Raw genomic sequence first — 20,071 nt, 5'->3', positions numbered from 1 at the left:
ACATGATCCTGTTTTTAAACTGATGTATTTATTATCTTGCACATGTGTTTAAATGTGGTCATGCATATGAAATGGCATATGTGTGGAAGTCAGAGGACATCTTTCAGTAATCAGTTTTCTACATCTACCCTGGGTTTCAGAGATGAAACTCAGATCTCAGCAAGGACCTGCTGAGACATCCCACCAGCTGGATCCTGTCTGTTTAATACCTGTGTTGACATTATTAAACCGTCATCCATCAAGGCTCTCATGAAGGAATTTTAAACTTTCTGTTAAAAATTAAGGGTCTCAGCTAGAGGAATCAGGAGTTTATCACCCTGGGTTAAGTAGAGAGTTCAGGGCTAACCTGAGCTACAGGAAGCTGGCCTCACCAAACCAAAATAAACAACAGAGCAGGCTGTGGTGGTAGTGATCTGTTTTGTTTTGTTTCTAAAAGTTGTGTGCGTTTGTGTGTATGAGTGCACACACGCAAATCAGAGGGTAGCCACTTATATGTGGAGTTCAGACATTAAACTCAGCTCCTCAGGCTTGCCTGGCAAGTGCTTTTACCCACTTACCCGTCTCCTGGCCTTTTTTTTTTTTTTTTTTAATTGAAATGCTGCTTTTACAAATATCATTAAATTTAGGAGCTTCTTGGAGTAAAGCCTGGACGCCTGTTCTAATCATATACTGAGGTGTGCATTTTATATTAATGTGGGTAAGTTGTTATCATTGCTGATTGCTTAGCAGAGGTAGTAGTTTTCAGTTTGTGTGCCAACTTTTTATGAAACACACTGGAGCCTTTTTTTGTTTGAAGTCATCTTTCTGCAGTTATTTGGGAGCTTGAGAAGTAGTTACACCTTGTAGAATAGTAGCGAGTAAGTAAATGTTGAAGAAAACAGGACTCATTAAAATCTAAGCATGAACATAAATTTAACACAGTTGATACTGTGTGGTGCTTCTGTAGCATACGTGCTAGAACCCATGGAAGCGTCTTTCACACGTATTTTACATGTCTAGTGTTACTTGTTTTTAGGGTTGTGTGTGCCCCATCCCAGTTGATACTTTGTGATTTTTGATTTCCTATCCTGTTACTTCTTCTCAGGCATGGTCAATCTGAGGCATTGATACTGTTGTGTTTTTTTTTTTTATTAATTTTTTGTGCATTGAAAAACTTAATTCGGACAGAATAAAATTCAGCAAAGTTAACGTTACCTTAGCTAAGTAACACTCCAGTTCCTGGCTAGTGTATACTTAAAAACAGCAGCCTCCTTGGTCACTGGGCTTTTTAAAAAGATTAGGCCACCTTTTCAAGAAGCTGTGTTCTGGGGCTGGAGAGGTGGCTCAGTGTCCAGCAACTCCTACATGGTGGCTCCTACATGGTGGCTCCTACATGGTGGCTCCTACATGGTGGCTCCTACATGGTGGCTCACAGCCTCCTGTAACTCCAGAATGGCCCTCATCTTCCAGCCTCTACAGACCCTTGCCATGAATGTGGTTCATATACATAAGTGCAGGTAAAATATACACACGTGTGAAATAAAAATAAATAAGCATAAAAAGGGTAAAAAGAAATAACAGGAAAAGACCAAGTTGTATACTTTTGTGGGGGCTTCAGGATCTAAAAAGCATTATTGCTGCTCCCCTTTTTTTTTCTTTCCTCTCTTTTCCTTTTTTCGGGGATCAAACCTAGGGCCTTATAAAGCTTAGGTTAATGCTCTACTACTGAGCTACATTCCATAGCCTCTAAAAATCATTCTTGAAGTGAATCATGGATGTCTTTGTGAATCAGATTATTTTTGCCCATACTTACCCCAGAGTTTGATTGGTGCTAAATTAGGCTGATAGAATAATTTAGACACACATTCTAACACATCTGCAGCCCCTCCTGGAGTCATGGGATCTAGTCTAGTTTTTCTTGGAACAACTGAGGCCAGAGAGTGTTGGAGCTCTATTAAGATCTCAGCTTTTTAGTGGCTAGCCTGTGTGAGACCAGTGCTTTTACTCCCACTCAGTGCATTGGCATCTTTTTTATTTTAATTCCTCTGGCTGGTTTTGTTTTTCATGTTTCTTTTTCTTTGGGTACACCTGTACAGGACATAGAAAGAACAGAGAAGTAGGCCATGGAGGAGGCTCAGTAGTCTACACTTGGGCCTGTTGGTTAGGATGTTTGCTGTGGCAGCAGGGATAGTGTCCCTTTGGGATTGAAAATCTCTTGCCTCAGCCAGTTGCTTGTTCTGAAAACTGAGACTCAGCTAGGAAGCTAATGGTGCCCACCTGGCTGAGGTGTCCCAGAGAACTGGGTGACTTACACATTACAGAGATGTAAAATAAAGTGCGTAAGCGGAGTACCTGCGTGCCAGCTCGTGTTGTTTGTTACTGCTCCTCACGAGCAAGCTGTTCTCACACATGTTTGGCCCTAGTTCTCCAAGTGAGTCCGTAAGGTGACATCTTAATGAAATCAAGATTTTTAACACGTGACAAGACTAAAGTAGGAATCCTTGTTTATGTATGCCCAGAGTAATACTTTGACTATGCCAGCTTCTCCTACTCCAGCAAAATGGTATCAATGTATGTGCTCATGGGTAGTTGTGAATTTTTGTTGTTTGTTTATTTTTGGTAACCTGTTTCTTGAAATTTAGAAGTTTTTCTAACCACTATCATATATTTGAATAAAAATTAGTTTATTGTAAGAATGAGGGATTGAATCATGTAACTTACACAATATTAACTCCTGAAGTGTACTATTGATTGAAGTTGATTGTAGACATAGCTGGATAGTATGTTCTTCATGTCTGCACTATACAAAACTTTTCTTTTTAATCTGTTCTTAGCATTAGGACCAACTCCTTAGAGCCTGGCCAGTTTCTGCTTCTTTATGAGTCTCATCTCCTTTCTCTCCATTCCGTAATTGACCCAAAGTTAAGTATTGTAAGTTATTCAGTTCAGCACCTTGTAGTACAAGAGGCCAGCTAAGGATAAATAGATAAAATCCAGTGTAAAAGAAGAACTAAAGGAAGAAAACACCATGTAAGTAACATTAAATTACCCATAACATAGCTTATAACTTTGTGTTCCTTTGTTCAAAGGGAGAAAGATGGCATAAATAACCACATCCAACTGCAGCGCTGACTTACTTCGTGATCTTTTGTTGTTGTTGTTGAAAGTATTTGTCATTTGGCTCCCATTTTCGTGGTGTTAATTACATAGGAAACTAAATGGAAGACTGCATGACTAGAAATACTCAGATAAAACAAGGTTTTTCTTTTCTTTTTCTTTTCTTTCTTTCTTTCTTTTTTTTTTTTTTTGGTTTTTTTTTTTTTTTGTTTTTTTTTTGTTTTGTTTTGTTTTTTCAGACAGGGTCTCTCTGTGTAGCCTTGGCTGTCCTGGACTCGCTTTGTAGACCAGGCTAGCCTTGAACTCACAGCGATCCGCCTGCCTCTGCCTCCCGAGTGCTGGGATTAAAGGCCTGCCACCACGCCAGGCTAAAACAAGGTTTTTCTTTCTCTCCCTATCCTATACAATTCTTACCGCTGAGTATCATCCTGAAGTTAGATGCCTTACACATTCTTTTTCACCAGTTCATTATGTCTGCATATTTTTTTTGTGTGTGTAGAAATTTGAGATGCACATGTAAAATTTTACTGCAGAACTTACAGTCAGGTAAGGAGACTTAGGATGTACACAAATATTAGGAACTGATGTGGAGAGTGCAAGGAAAGTACGTAGAATTCAAAGGGTGTGTTGTGTATTAGAATGTGGTTCAGTTGGTAGAGCACCTGCCTAACATTCATAAAACTTAGCCCAAGTGGTAGCATGACTCTGTAATCCTAGCACAGGGGTAGGGGATGGGGTAGATACTGGAGGATCAGAAGTTCAAGGTCATTTTCTCTCTTTCTTTTCCTTTTTTAAAATTTATTTTTAAAATTTTATTATTTTGTTTTGGTTTTTTGATTGTTTTGAGGTAAAGTTTCTCTGTGTAGCCTTGCTTTGTAGACCATGCTGGCCTTGAACTCTCCTGCATCTGCCCCCCTAAGTGCTGAGGTTACAGGTATGCACCACCATGATGGCTCAAGGTCATTTTCAAAGCTAGCCTATGCTTAAATCAAGAGAGGAGACCTCTGTTTAGGAAGGCAGACAGTTGAACTGGCTCTGTCAAACTTCAGGAAGTAGGAACAAGACCATTTGAGGCATAAGGAACAGTAAGAACAAGGTCATGATTCACAGAGTGCAACTTTAGCACTGAGGAGAGCAATAAGTAGGTCACTTTGCTCAGAGCATAAAGAAATGAGTGAGTGACAGGAAGGAATGGTAAAAGAGACACATCTGGGGACGTTGGGATCAGGGGTTGGAAAGGCCTTGACGCTGAGATTGGCTTCTGCTTGGCATGCGTGACCGTTGAAGATCTAGGGTAGAAGACTGGCGTAGCTTCATCACTAGTGTTCCTTTACTAAACTTGTTGCATATCCTATGTAAAAACGAAGATGGTACTAGAGATTGGTGATTTTTCTTTTAACCTGATCTTTCCTTTGTGGATGACAGTGTCACTTGTTAATGTCACAATGCCACATGTCTGCAGAGGCTTGTGAGGAAGGTTATAATAGTAATGGCTTAGAGTTATACTTGGCCCATAGTAATGGTTGAATGGATATCAGCTGTCAGTGTAATCACTATTTTTATTATCTCATGGAGGTTATGGAGGCCTGAAGAAGATGGTGGCAGCATGAAGAAAGGTCAGGTGTGGACACTACTCGTGGGCGCTGTCGTTACTTAGCAGTCATGGAGCTTGAGGGACAGCCCGAATGACTAGCAGATAGAAACTGAAAAGGGAATGGAGCAGGTTTAAAGAAAAGATAATTTTGAGTTTGGACATGAGAAATTTCAGTTTTGTTTAGCTTAGCTTTTTAGTTGGAAATATCCAGTGGGTAGATGGTACGTTTAGGACTGGTCATTGGAGAAACATCAGAATGGGCAGTATATTCGGACAGCCTCATTGACCTCTCCCACTTCTGCCACAGTCCTGGGAGTTGAATCTGTGGCTCTGTGCCTGTAGGCAAGTATACTACCATTGAGCTATACCCCTAGCCAATAGTAATTGTTATTTAAACTCACCATAGCTATAGCTAGTCTGGGTGACAGAGAGAACCAAGGGAGAGAATGGGCAGAATTTACCAAGCTTCATACCAGAGATAGAAACAAACAAAATATTAGAACCCTGGTATGATGGCACATGCCTTCAATCTTAACACTCGGGAGGCAGGTGACTCCCTAATTTGAGGCCAACATGGTCTAAATAGAGAATTTGAGGCCAGCCAGGGCTTTACATACATTGTCTTAAAAAACAAGCAAGCTAGAGACAGTCTGTAACTAGGTATCCATAACAAGGTAGACATGTTAATTTAGTTCTCATTTTGTGTTTTGACCTGCAAGAGAAATACATCTCCAGAACCCGGTAGTCTTCACTTTCTCTAAAGATGTGCAATATTTCCTTGAGGTCTTAATGGGTAGTTCCTTAAAATGTGTGTATACAGAAGTGTACATTTCCATCCAGTGCAAAAATTAGACTCCTGGGTTTCACTGGATTTAGTGTTACTGATACTAACTTTGACAAGTCTGAAATGTGTGTAAGAATTTAGCAGTGTTTGTTTAGCAAATAATTCACATCCCAAAGGGGGCTCATCCCAAAACAAAGACAAGTTTACATCCACTACACTTGACTCACATGTTGAGAACTGCTGATCTATAGGATCTAACAGAATTTTCACTATGTACCACCTGTATTTAGTTTCTAGGTTAAATATGTTGTAATAATCTTCAGTTTTAAAAAAGACAGTAAGAAATTTGTCACTAGAGAAATAATGGTAAATTTCCAGCTGTCTTACTTGGTTATTTTTATCCTGAACTCTTGTGGGTTTTTTTTTTTCTTTTTTTCCTCCTGGTAATTAACTGGCCAGATGCCCATGCAGCTACTCTCAATGATAACTAAGCTTGAAACATTGTGCAGTATTGATGTGACTCAGTACTTCACAGTTAAGTGATCTTGTACTCTTACTACTAATATAAGCAGGACAGAAAATGATCTCTATTTCGAGGGTGAGGAAGTAGACACGAGAGCCTGAAGAAATGAGCCTTGTGTTTTTTTACAATGAACAACCCTACTGTATATAGAAAAGTCTGTTTACAGGACTTGGGATCCTCTCTGTTTCCCCTTTCTTGTGTGGACTCCTACCCAAAGACATAGGCTTTTGTTTTTAAGTGGGGACCGCTCATGTCCATATGTTACTACTTGGGAAGTTGATGAAGAGGATTACCAAAAATTTAAGACCATTTTGTTTTATAGAGTAAGACCCCATCTTAAAAAAAAAAAAAAAAGGACAGAAAAAAACCAGGTGGATGGTTGCAGGTGCCTTTAATCCATTATCCTAGCACTGGGGATCTCTGAGTTCAAGGCCAGCTTTATCTACAGAGTTAGTTCCAGGATAATCAGGGCTACACAGAGAAACCCTGTCTCCCATCCCCCCCCCCCCCACACACATATAGGGTTTCTGTGTATAGCCTTCCTGGACTTGCTTTGTAGACCAGGCTGGCCTCAAACTCACGGGATCCACCTGCCTCTGCCTCCTGAGTGCTGGGATTAAAGGCGTGAGCCACCATGCCCAGATGAGAAACCCTGTCTTGACGATAACAAAATAAATAAAAAAATAAAAAATAACAATAACAAAAATTCCAAACAAAAGGAACACAAAAAAACTTCTCGAGTTCTTAGTCTCTGTCTCTGTCTGTCTGTCTGTCTGTCTGTCTGTCTCTCTCTCTCTCTCTCTCTCTCTCTCTCTCTCTCTTTTCTTTTTTTCTTTTCTCAAGACAGGGTTTCTCTGTGTATCCTTGGCTGTCCTGTACTCACTTTGTAGACCAGGCTGGCCTAGAACTCAGAGATCTGCTTGCCTCTACCTCCCAAGTGCTGGGGAGTTCGCAGTCATGTATTATGTAAATGATCACTTAAGTTTGTTCGTTTGTTTGGTTTTTTGAGACAGAGTCTCTCTGTGTAGCCTTGGCTGTCCTGGACTTGCTTTGTAGACTAGGCTGCCCTCAAACTCAAAGAGATCCGCCTGCATCTGCCTCCCGAGTGCTGGGATTAAAGGTGTGCACCACCACGCCTGGCTACTTAAGTTGATTTTTTTTTTTTAAAGATTGATTTATTATTATGTATACAGTGCTCTGCTTGCATGTACTCCTGCAAGCCAGAAGAGGGCGCCATATCACATTACAGATGATTACGAGCCACCATGTGGTTGCCGGGAATTGAACTCAGGACTTTTAGAAGAGCAGGCAGCGCTCTTAACCACTGAGCCATCTCTCCAGCCCCTTAAGTTGATTTTAAAAGGAACAAATACATAGTAAAATTGATTTACTTTAAAAGGTGTAATTGAAAAATGGTGGCCTTAGCCACATTTCAGAACAAATTACAGGTAGATACTTTGGGCAGTTAATATACATTTAGGGAATTGCCTTCTGTGAATCAATCCTAAATTCACTACAGTCATACAAATAGATGTTTTCTAAAATAGATACTTGGTTAGATTAGGGTTAGGAATTCTGTGGGGGTTTTTCCAGCCATGCAGGTGCATGGTTTATACTATGTATTAGGCTCTTGACTTAAACTATAGAGATCAGTATTTTTAGATGAGTAATGGCTAAACAGTCTGCTTTAGACAGATATCTTAGCTGAGATGTATAATCTTTGATTTACCTATAGTGGAGTAATTAGAACAAAGGGAATCTGTGCAGCTATTGAAACATCTGTAATGGAGGGGTGACCAAGGCTGTTGGGTATTATAGTAAAAGCACATAAAGCCCCAGAAAATGAACTGGGTCTACAAGGCCTTTTCATTTCCATTTTTATTGGCTGGTAGCCCCATGGTCTGGTCTCACTCCTTGAAGGATTTTGCAACTTACCAAACTTGGAAACTCTAAGCTTAAAATAACCAGTTTCTACCTTAAAAAGTATGTAGCTTTGCATTTTAGATCCCTATTTTTCAGAATGTTAGCAATAAAGATAGAAACAATAAAATAAAGGTAGATATGTGTTCCAGAACGAGAAAATCTACAAGTTTTAAAGTTTTATTTACCAAGTAAAGAAAAATGTATTTTTATTTAACTATATATATGTGCATGGGCTCACAGAGGCCAGGAGAGGACACCAGATCCCTTGAAGCTGGAGTTACACACAGTGTGAGCGGCCTGATTGGATGCTGAGAACTAAGCTCTGGTCGTCTGTCAGAGCAGCAGGCACTCATAACTCTGAGGTATCTTTCTTTTGTTGTTGTTTTGAGACAGGGTCTCACTATGCAGCCGTGGCTTGCCTATAATTCTCCACTTAAACTAGGCTGGCATTAAACTCACAGAAATCCACCTACCTTTGCCTCCTGAGTGCTGGAATTAAAGGTGTGCACCACCTTGCCCAGCTTGAATAACCAGTCTTAACAAAAGAGAGCTTGAACAAAGGAACACAGGACTAGCCAGGCAAGAGGATGACTGCAGGTTTGAGGCCAGCCTGGGATATAAAACAGCTGGGTGTGGTGGCATTTTCCTGTAATCTCAGTGCTGGAAAGAAAGGTGGAGACAGGAGGATTGCAGCCTGCTGGCCAGGCCAGTCACTCCAGATGAGTCGTGGACTGCAGGTTCAGTGAGAAGTGCTATGGTGGGGTCTGGAGAGCAATTAAGAACACTGACCATTTCTTCAGAGGACCTGGGATCAGTTCGCAGCACCCTCACTTGAGTGGCTCACAACTGTCTATAGTCTAGTTCCAGGGCATCCAGTGACCTTTTCTGGCCTCTGTGGGTACCAGACATGCATGCAGGCAAAAAAAACACCAGCACTTTTTTTTTTTTTTTTTGGGTTTTTCGAGACAGGGTTTCTTTGTATAGCCTTGGCTGTCCTGGATTCACTTTGTAGACCAGCCTGGCCTCGAACTCACAGCGATCCACCTGCCTCTGCCTCTGCCTCCCCAGTGCAGGGATTAAAGGCGTACGCCACCACGCCTGGCTACTTTTTTTTTTTTTTTTTAAGTGAAAACATGGTAGTAAGGTCTGGAGATACAGCTTAGTTACGGTGTTTGTGTAGCATATATAGCCTTGGGTTTGATTCCATCAACAAACTGGGTCTGGTGGTACATTCCTGTAATCCCAACACTTGGAAGGTAGAGGCGGAAAGGATCAGAAGTTTAACCGTGTATTGTTATGATTAATAAAAAGAAAAGAAGATGATAAGATAATAAGATGCCAGGCAGCAGATACTATGTTGTAGAGGAGTTTATTAAGTGAGCATGGGGGGGTGGGGAGAAGGAAAAGAGGGTAACCAGAGTGAGACAGAGGGTGAGAAGAGAGGAAGGGTAAGAGGGGTAAGAGAGACCTCATGGAGGGTCTGTCCTTTTATATGACCCGGGCAGGGCCACACTTCCGCGGCAGGTAAGCGATGACATCACAGGTGTGTGGACTGAAGCCGAATCCTCACATGTATAACAAGTTCAGGGGGCACAGGACACGGGCTCAAATTCCAGCTCTGACAGAGGCTTATCACTTGACCCTGGCCAAGTCTCTCAGTCTACCCCGATTCATTTGTCAGATGGGAATAGTTGTATCTGAGCTCACTTTCTTATGTTTGTAGTGAGGACAAAATAAGTGAATGTGAGGCTAGTTAAAAATATAAAAGATAGGACTGGAGAAGTTGCTCACTTAGTAATGTTCTTTGCACAAACACGAGTATGGGTTCCCAGCACTCAACGTCAAAAGCGAGGTGTGGCGTTGTGTACCTTTAACCCCAGCAAGGGGGAGGCGGAGGCACGAGGATCTGTGAGGCTTGTTGTAGACAACCAGTCCAAAAAACAGATCTTAAAAAATAGAGATCGAGGAAGACACCCAGTGTCAACTTCCAGCTTTCATTTACATGAATGCATCCACGCACACACTTATACACAAAAGTGTAAAAGATGTACAATTGTTAGAGGCTAATATAACCACATATTGTTTTACAAGTGGAAGACTGCGGTTGTCTTGGAGGATTAGTTTTCCCCACTCTTAACAATCAGTGTAATCAGCTCTGTATTGGCATCCTTGTAAAACCTGGGGGGGTCTGGACAGATTGCTCGGTGGTTGCTCTTCTAGCCCACGCAGGTTCAGTTCCCAGCACCCGGCCCTGCCGCTGCCCCCCATGGTATCTTAACAGCAATCTGTAACTCTAGTACCCAAGGAACTGGTGCTCTCTTTTGGCTTCTGTACACAGGTGTGGTGCACAGGCATACATAGCCGCCCCCCCCCCCAAAAAAAGAGAGAGAGAGATACATAAAATAAAAATGTGATTTTTAAGAAAGAAAGAAAGAAAGAAAGAAAAAAAAACCTTTTAAACCCTCCAGGTCTTTAATTGAGAATTACTGTCTCCTTGCTGTTTTTAGACCTATTAATTTACCATCAATCTTCTGTTTTCCAGGAAAGCCTGTGATTAGCTGTTGGACTGCATTTCTAAAAGAGAACAGCTCCTCCCCATCTCTGTCCTTTTCTTCCTTATTGCTATTTTTTTATTCTTCTATTGGATTACTGCACAGAGGTTTCTATATCAATGAACACAAGTATTTAAGAAGGAATCTCCATGCAAAATTTAAAGATCTGAGGCCAAGGATTCTTGAGATCTTAGAGTAGTTCTTAAGGACCCTGCAGTGGTCATTGGGTACATGGCCACTCCACTATATGGAAGGAATGTTTGTTATTTAAGAGCCCACCCAGCTTTAATCAGTTTTTTGGAATTAGAACATTCTGTTTTAACTTGAGTAATTTAAAAGGTTCTTAACTATTTGATATTTATAAAAGAGATGGTCTCTTATTTCAATTTATATCTCTGTGCATATGAAACAGGGCCTTTTAAAGAAAAAAAGTAAAGCTGGTAAACAGAGAAAAGAGCGCTGATGCCTGAGAGGAATTGTTGGAATCAGGCATGGTGCTGTCCTGGAACTGTTGAGGCCAGGAGTAGGTGTCTGTTGCTAAGTAAGCAATAATGGCTCTAAGAAGTTAAGTGATATTTGCCTAAGATCATACGCATACAGGAATCTTTAATAAAGACCCCCTGTCCAGTGTATTTTGTTTTAACTTGTACTTTATTGCCCTCCACTCACTGTTCACAGCTTAATACTTAATAGATGCCAATCTGTCAAGAAATTTGGGAAGGGAAAGGATAAAGAAAAAGTGACAGAACAAAAAGAAAGCTAAGGAGAGCAGGTGTGGTGTAGTTTGGGTGTGTAGTCCCACCACTTGAGAGGCTGAGACGGGAAGATTACTTGAGACCATAAATTGGATTCTACCTTGGCCAACATAGTGAGACCTCATGGAGGAGAGGGAGAGAAATGAAGGCCACAGGGATGCTGGGAGCAAGGGATGCTTGGTCTAAGGATTTAAGTCAATAATCCCATGCTGAGACTGTTCATCTTTGAATATTCTGAAAATATACCTGAAAACAGGAGAGACAGAGGCACACAGAGAGGAGAAAGACAGAGAGAGAGAGAGAGAGAGAGAGAGAGAAGGGGGAGGGGAACAGAGAGAGAGAGACAGAGAGAGACAGAGAGAGAGAGAGAGAGAGAGAGAGAGAGATATTTTGACTTAACAAGCTATGCAAAGAGCAGAGCTTTAGAGTTCTTACGTTCTAACTCTCCTGTGAAGCTTAAGCTTTCATCCCATGTTCCTTGATAGAAAGGAGAACAAATGAGGATTGCATCTTAAAGGAAACTTCATTTATAAAACCAAACCACATGTCTATCTGCTTTGTGGGCAGGACTTGCTAAGCTCATGCTTGAGCATTCTTCACTCCTACAAAATCCCAAAAGTAGTATTTTACTACTGTCATACATTTGGGTTACGATTGCAGTTTGAGCACTCAAATAGGGGTGAGAAATGTTGTGGAATCTCTCTGTCTCTCTCTCTGTCTCTGTCTGTCTGTCTGTCTCTCTCTCTGTCTCTGTCTGTCTGTCTCTCTCTCTCTCTCTCTCACACACACACACACACACACACACACACACACACACACACACACACACACACACACCATTATCTGTTCCATAGCAACAAAACTTAAAGTATCCTCTCCACACCATAGTTGCTGTACCTCTTTCTTTTCCTGTTACAACCCAGCTATGTTATCTGGCCCTTGTTTCAGAGATCATATTGTCGTAGATAGCAAAACAGAAACACTGTGTTGAAGGAGAAAAAGTGGCTCTGTTGCCAGTTTTAAAATATGTCCTTGTGAGCAGATCTTTAAGGAGAGTGTGTATAGGCAAACCCAGCCTTAGAGCTAGACACCCCTCTGCTGTTGACTTTGACAGGAAGCAGTCTCCGTTCACTTTTGTAGTAGTGACTATGATGGACTGTGGTAGACAAGTCTGTCTGTCTGTCTCAGCTTCTTAGAGCTTTAAATTATAGTTATGTATGTGAGTGTTGCCTGCATATATGTATGTGCACCATGTTTTTGAGTGGTGTCCAAGGTCAGAAGAGGGTGGGTCCCTGAGAACTTGAGTTAGCCATAGTTGTGAACCACCATGTAGACCTGGGGATTGACCCCAGGACCTCTGCTAGAGCAGCAAGTGCTCTTAACATCTGAGTTGTTCTCCAGCCATCACAAACAACTCTCTTAATGTGCAGAACAATGTTAACTTTTTTCCTTCTGAAGTTGTCAGTTTGTGATTGATTTTATGGTAGAAAACTGAAGGCTTAAAATGATTTTTAGCCAACGTGGTTGATAATGGCATGTATCCTAAGGTCCTACTTTATAAATATGAGAAGCAGATTATTGGTAGAATTGTTTAGAAATTCTGAGTTTTCACATTCACTTTTACTTTCTATCATAATTTAGATGCTAATGTAGCATGCACAACTCAGCTTCAGTCCTACCTTTCTTCCTCATCTGTTTATTTAGATAACCATTCTTTTCCCTTCATTGCTTGGTTACTGTTTTAAATATAGCACTCCAACAATTTTGCCTGGTTCATATAGAGAAATTGGAGTTAATGACTTCACTGAATATTTAAGTGGAGCTGGTACTAAAAGTACTTCTAACAGTGACAGAGGAAGACATGGTCAGAGGAAGACATGGTCAGAAAAGAGAGTAAAATGATGTGAAGGTGGAGCAGTTGCCTGACATGCGCAGTCCCAGTCCTTAGGGATGGGAGTTGAACCCAGGGGTAATCTTAGCCCCTAGGAAGCTGGTGCAGATGGGTGTTGAGGCAAGTGGTGAACTCCACATCACACCGTTCCTTGGAGGTCAGCCCCACAGTAACACAACAACCAAAGCTCCACAGTGCTGCAAGAACAGTGACCAACGAGGAATGAGGATAAGGGCTTTCTTATTTTATTCTTTTTACTTGGTTAATTGATTACTTTATGTGTGTGTCAGAAGACAACTTGTAGAAATTGGTACTCTTTCCAATATATGAGTCCAGGGAAAGAAACTCAAGTTACCAGACTTCGTGACACATTCCTTTACCCACTGTACTCTTGTCTTGCCCACCCAAGCAAGATAGATGATTTAAAAATATTTGTTGGTTTATGTTAAGTTGGAGGCAATGAAATGGTTGGTGATAACAGTCCAAAGAGCCTATGTAAGCAGGATTGGAGGCATTAATCTCTCTCTCTCTCCCTCTCCCCCCCCCTCTCTCTTCCTCCCTCCCTCTCTCCCTCCTTCCCCCTTCCTCTCTTTTCTTCTTTCTTTCTTTCCTTTCTTTTCTTTCTTTCTTCTCTATGCAGCTCTGGCTGTCCTGGAACATACCATGTAGACTAGGCTGGCCTTAGACTCACAGAGATATGCCCATCTCTGCCTCTCAATTGCTGCGATTAAAGATGCATATCATCATGCTCAGCTAAAATTTATTTAAAATTATATTCATTCGTGTGTGTGTGTGTATGTGTGTGTGTGTGTGTGTGTGTGTGTGTGTGTGTATTTTATGTGTAGGGGTACTCATATGCCATGGAATGTGTGTAGAGGTCAAAAAGTTGGTTGTCTCCTTTCGCTTTGTGGGTTCCAGTGATCAACTTCAGTTTGCTAGGCTCACAGCAAGTTCCTCAGGCTGCTGAACAGTCTTACCACCCAAGCCAAAGGCTCTTTGTATCTTTTCTTACTTAGTGGAATTCATTATAGCCTCCAATTTGCAGTGATCCTTCTACCAACAGCCTCTGGAGTGCTGGATTACAGGAGTGGAACACAACTCTTATTTATTTATTTTTTAATTTTGATTTTTGAGACAAGATCTTGCTCTGTAGCCAGATAGCCTAGCTTTATTTCTCATATTTTGTGAGGCTGGTTTTTGGTACATCCCGTTACCATATCCAGTTACCACTGGTGATTGGATGAGAATGGCTCCATTTAAAACCAAGAACATGAGCTGGGTGCACTGGTGTATGCCTGTAATCCCAGCACTCAGGGAGGCAGAGGCAGGCGGATCTCTGAGTTTGATGCCAGCCTGGCCTACAAAGCGTAGAACAGGGCTACACAGAGAAACCTCGTCTCAACCACCACCCCCCAACCTCCCGCCCAAAAAAAAAAAAAAAAAAGACAAATACCAAGAGAGCCATCCCCCTGATGCTAGTGTGCTCAACACTGAATTACATGCCTTGGCGTGTTTGAGAGGTCTTTTACAAACTTCGTAGTTCTTTCCCTCCCAATAATGACAAAGTAACGTGTTATTTGCTAGATATTTACTCTTTTTTTGTTGTTTTGTTTTGTTTTTTGAGACAGGGTTTCTTTCTGTAGCCCTGGCTGACCTAGACTTCGCTTTGTAGACCCGGCTGGCCTCGAACTCACAGGCCTGGGCCACCACGCCTAGCTCTAGATATTTACTCTTAATGATCCAATTGAATCATACTGTTTTTTGCTTTGATGTTTTTTGCTGCAGTTTTGGATTGACTATAAGAGTACTGTGAACCTAGGCCTCATGAGTATTGAGAAATTATTCTGCAATTAACATCTGCCATTCATAGCCCTCAATGGGGCCTTGCGCGCTCTCTGTACTGTAGCCCAGGCAGGACTTGAACTTGTGATCCTTCTGCTCTTGCTGAGGTTGCAGGCCTACACCACTAAGCCCAGCTGTGGTTTTCTTACTTTATTGGTAATCTTTAGCCAGACAGAGGTGTTGGCCCCTCCTCCTTACCAACTTGTTTATGAAGTGCCTTTTGAAAAGAGGCTCTACTTTTAAAACAGTTGATGTTATCAAGGACATGCATCCTGTGCTTCTTGCATCCTCAGTTGTCTTACAAATGCCAAGGCAAAATTTTTGGACTTGTGTGGTTCTATCATCCCTTTTATCTGAAGTTCACCTCAGGTAGATTTGAGAGAGAGAGAATTGGCTCCTGTGGAGCTAGTTACAGGTGTTGGTTGCAAGCTGCCTGGTATGGTGCTGGCTGTAGAGCTCAGGTCTTCTGAATGAACAGTCCGTTTTTTTAACCACTGAGCCATCGTTTCTGTCCCTGGGAGGATTTTCCCCCTATGACTTTAAAGAGCCTGGCTGACCTGAAACTCAACAGAGATTTGTCTGCCTCTGCCTCCCAAGTGCTGCAGTTACAGGTGTGTTCCATGCCGCCTAGGCACTGAGTTCAGGAAGGCAGGCACCTTACTTGCTGAGTCATCTTACCAGCCCGAGAAAACCCTTTATTGTGAGGTTCCTGTAGAAGCACTTGTTGGTGGGTGAGGCAGTCCTTGCTAAGTCTCTTTCCGGCCAAGTGTCCAGGCTTCCCCTTTTCCTGCAGAGACCCTGCTACCACGTTCACAGTGACTCTTTCCCACACAGTAGCTACCATTGCTGATTGCTGTGGTGGAAGCAGAGATGACTCCTGCTTCGCTCAGACTCCAGGAAGAACTACTAGGCGAGGGAGGCTATTTAGAGAAGTGTTTGTGGAGATGTTGAGCAGTAGAGAAACAACATTTTAAGATGGACTTTGAGTATTTGGAAAGGACTTAGCTTTGGAAAGAAGCCATTTATAAAATCAGTTAATTTACAATCAGACTATGAATTAATAGATACGGGAGTTGAAGCTACTTCCATCAACGGCTATTGAATACTTCAGCTCATTAAACAGGAAGTCTTATTCAAGTACTTTAAAAGTAATTAATGAACATGAATAATAAATTGAGTATCAATAATGAATTAAATCTGAGGAATTCTATATTGCATTTTTCATAAGAGTGATGTAAGTTAATGTGCTTGGTCTAAAGACAGTGTTTTGTCAATGTTACATAAATAGCTTTATCCTGTGGTTGGTAGTGACTTAACATAGAATGAAAAGAATCCTAAAGCTCCCAATTCCTCCAGGCTAGCCTCAAACTTGCCCATTCTCCTGCTTCTGCCTCCCGAGTGCTGGTGTTAGGAATAATTCTTTTAATTTAAATGTGTTTCATCACCCAAATAAACCCTGCATGGTTTTTCATAGGGTGTAGAGATTATAAATGAGCTAATTTTGTATCAAGATAAATTCAGTTGCCACTTATGGGTTAATTACTAAAATAAGTAACTCAGGTTCTCCTCCCTCCCCCCCCCCCCCCATTTTGAGCCAGCAGAACTGGTTTATAGTTTGGCTGTGCTACTTTAATATTAAGCCATCCTTCAGTGAGTAAATACTGAAAACAAAGTTTGTTGTTTATGAACTATGCTTGAAATACAGTGTAAATTTTAAAGCCAGTCTGGGTGACTCATATGTATAATACAGTTAAAGGAAGAATATGCACTGTTTGTTGTAAAAGTGCTTCTTGAATTATGTACCCTAATGATATATCGAGTACTTTGTAGGTAGATCAGGAAACAATTAAAGCATATTAAACTTTAAATCTCACAAGTGTCTGTGCTCCAGTGAAATTTAGTCAGGTGAAGAAAAGGCATTCCTGTAAGTGGTGTGGAGTCTCCCTTAACTAGGCAGCGGTCTTCGCGGCAGCATGCTGCTCAAGCCACACTTGCCAGGGTTCCCTGCAACAAAAGTTAGGTTGTTTCTGCTTTTTCAGATATGCCCTCACCCAGTAGCCCTAGCTGACCCCCCATTCCAGATAATCCTTCCCAGTCCCCCAACTGCTGAGAGGATACGTATGAGCCCCCATACTTCGTTTTGTTTCTTTGTGTGTGTGTTTATTTGCATAAGCCACCACACTTGAGTGAATTGTTCACATTTGACTGATTTGTTTCCTTAGTTATTTTAGATTTATTTATTTTATATGCATGCATGTTTTGCTTGCATGTATTTTATGTGTACCATGTCCATAGCTGGTACCCTTGGAGGTCAGAAGAGGGTATGGGATGCCCCTGGAAGTAGAATTAACATGTGTTTTTGAGTTACCATGTATATCCTGGAAACCAAATTGGGCTCCTCTACAAAAGCAACGGGCACTCTTGCTTATTAACCACTTTCTTCAAGCTCCAATACTCAATTTGTAGATATAATCTCAGTGACCTTTTATGTATATGATAACTATAGAAGCAAAAGTATTATCCCATTTTCTAGATGAGAACATGAAGGCACAAAGAAATATCCTTATTGTCTAGATAGAAGCAGATCCTAGACTGTCTGACTCCAGACCAGACAGCCTCTTTTTTTTTTTTTTTTCATAGCCTTGGTTTCTCTGCATAGCCTTGGCTGTCCTGGCCTCACTTTGTAGACCAGGCTGGCCTCGAACTCACCAAGATCCACGTGCTTCAGCCTCCCAAGTGCTGGGATTAAAGGCGTGCACTACCGTGCCCGGCTTCAGACAGCCTTTTTTTATAGTATTGCTTCCCTGCAGTGGTTCTCAGTCTTCCTAACATTGTGCCCCTTTAATTCAGTTCTTCATGTTGTGGTGACTTCTAAGCATAAAATTATTTCCATTACTACATAACTGTAATTTTTCTGCTGTTATGAATTGTAATGTAAATATCTGATATGCAGGATGTCTGCTATGGACTCCTGTGAAGGGGTTCTTTGACACCACTCCCCAAAAATTTGGTTTGTGGTTGTAACCCAAATTGACTTTTAAAACCCTTCAGCTAGGGGCTGGAGAGATGGCTCTGTGGTTAAAAACCCTGGCTGCTCGTTGAGAGGACCCAGGTTTAAATCCCAACACCCACATAACAGCTCACAATTAATTCCAGTTCCAGGGGCTCTGACACCCTTACACAAGCATACATGTATATACATATATACCCAAAGTAAAAATAAATAAATTTAAAAGCAATAAAATATATAAAAGCAAAAACAAAACCCAGTCCTTCACCTACTATGAAAGTCGATCGTTTCCGGGCCTGTTAAGTACATTGAATCCAAAGATAAACTCTCAGTGAGTTTTCCCTTTCCCCTTTTCTCAGCACTCATTTTAAATATGATATTTTTGTGTGCGATGCTAGGGAACTCAGAACCATGTGAATGTCAGGCAGCGCTTGACCATTGAGCCATGTACCCATTTCTTCATCACTTCATCACATTCTTTTTTTTCTTTCTTTTCTTTTCTTTTCTTTTTTTTTTTTTTTTGTAGCCTAGGCTAGCTCTGAACTCTGGTCCTTTCCCTAGCCTTCTGAAGGCTGCAGTTACAGTGTGTAGTGCTACCACATCTTGACTAGAAAAAATTTTTTTATAAAAATTTTGCCTATTTAACAAAAGGTTGATTCTCATTCTCTTGTCATGAATATTTCATAGGAAATTATTAATACAACTAAATTAAAATTCTCTCCATGGAGCTGAGATGTAGCTCAGTAGAATGTTTAACTAGTAGGCACCAAGCCTGAGTTTGGTGCCCAACACCACATACACTGCATGAGGTGACATATGCTTATAATGCCAGCACTCTGGAAGTGGAGGCAAGGGGATTTGAAGTTCAAGGTCATCTTCTGGGATGTAGAGAGTTCTAGGCTAGCCTGCACCATGTGCAATGGCTGTCTCAAAACACTTTTTTCCTAATGATTTCTGTGTTTGGGCACATTTGAAGTACAATATAGGTCCTGTGGTGATAAGTGCCACGGAGCTGTGTTGTGGGGGATCTCTGTGGGTATTTAGGACTTGAGATTTTTATCTAATCATTTTCAACGAGATTCAACGCTTCCCTTTAACTCTTTCCAGAAACTCCAAGATCACATTGCTTCCCAGATACTTAAAGAGTTCTTGTTGATGTATAGAGCTGTTTATAGTTCCAGCATCAGGAATTGGCTCCAACCATTTTTCCCATTACATCATCACCTACTAATGTCATTACATCAGAGTGAATCTGTTTTGAAGTCTTAATGGTTGTGCCTTCCCCCCACTCTTTATCTTTAAAAAGGGAAATGGAAAATGCTCAGACAGTGCTAGACAAACATTTAGCAGTGATTTGAGCATCCTCACAGTTTAAAAGTAGATTACCAGCCATTCCACACTGCTAGTGGACAGTTGCCTGCCCCGCTGAACACATGAAGCCTAGGAAGTTACCCATCTGAAGCCTGGCCAACCTGGTCTACAAAGTGAATGTCAGGACGGCCAGAGGTACATAGTGAGACCCTCGTCTCTGAAAAAACAAGACAGAAAGTTACCTGTTTGATCCTGTGATACCTGGCTCTCGTATTTTTAGCCCTGTAGAATTAGTTCTAAATAATTTATGTAGCAGCTGGGCGTGGTGGAGCATGCCTTTAATCCCAGCACTTGGGAGGCAGAGGCAGGTGGATTGCTGTGAGTTCGAGGCCAGCCTGGTCTACAAAGCAAGTCCAGGACAACCAAAACCAACCCTCCCCCCCTCCAAAAAAAAAAAAAAACTTACGTAACTCTTTACTAGTGGCCTAGTGGCCTCTCACTGGCATATTAGACTTTTTCAATTCCCTGCAATAGGAATTCTTTAGGAGATCAAAAGTTTCTTGTCCTTCAGTTCTTGAGCTGTTCCTTGCTTGCTTGCCAGGTGTTTTAGCTAGAGGTTTTAAAAATACTTTGTTTCTGTAAGCGTTTTTAAGGCATTACATTATTATTTACAGTTCTGGCTACTGGGAGGATGTTTTCATTTTCCTTACTATATTACAAAGTATCTAGACCAATGTAGGTTCTGACCTTCCTCTTACCATCCTGATATTAATCCACCATTTCTTTCATC

The 20,071-nt window shown here is 41.3% G+C and overlaps 1 protein-coding gene across 4 annotated transcripts in view; it reads left to right on the top strand.

The window, feature by feature from the left end:
• Window positions 1–20,071, top strand: part of NFYC (nuclear transcription factor Y subunit gamma) — a 71,247-nt gene that overhangs the window by 15,719 nt on the left and 35,457 nt on the right. The window lies entirely within an intron of this gene.

Source organism: Acomys minous (assembly GCF_964271855.1).
Source record: "Acomys minous genome assembly, chromosome: 6".
In the NCBI taxonomy this organism is placed as follows: Eukaryota; Metazoa; Chordata; class Mammalia; order Rodentia; family Muridae; genus Acomys; species Acomys minous.
This window is presented reverse-complemented; position numbering and strand designations above follow the sequence as displayed.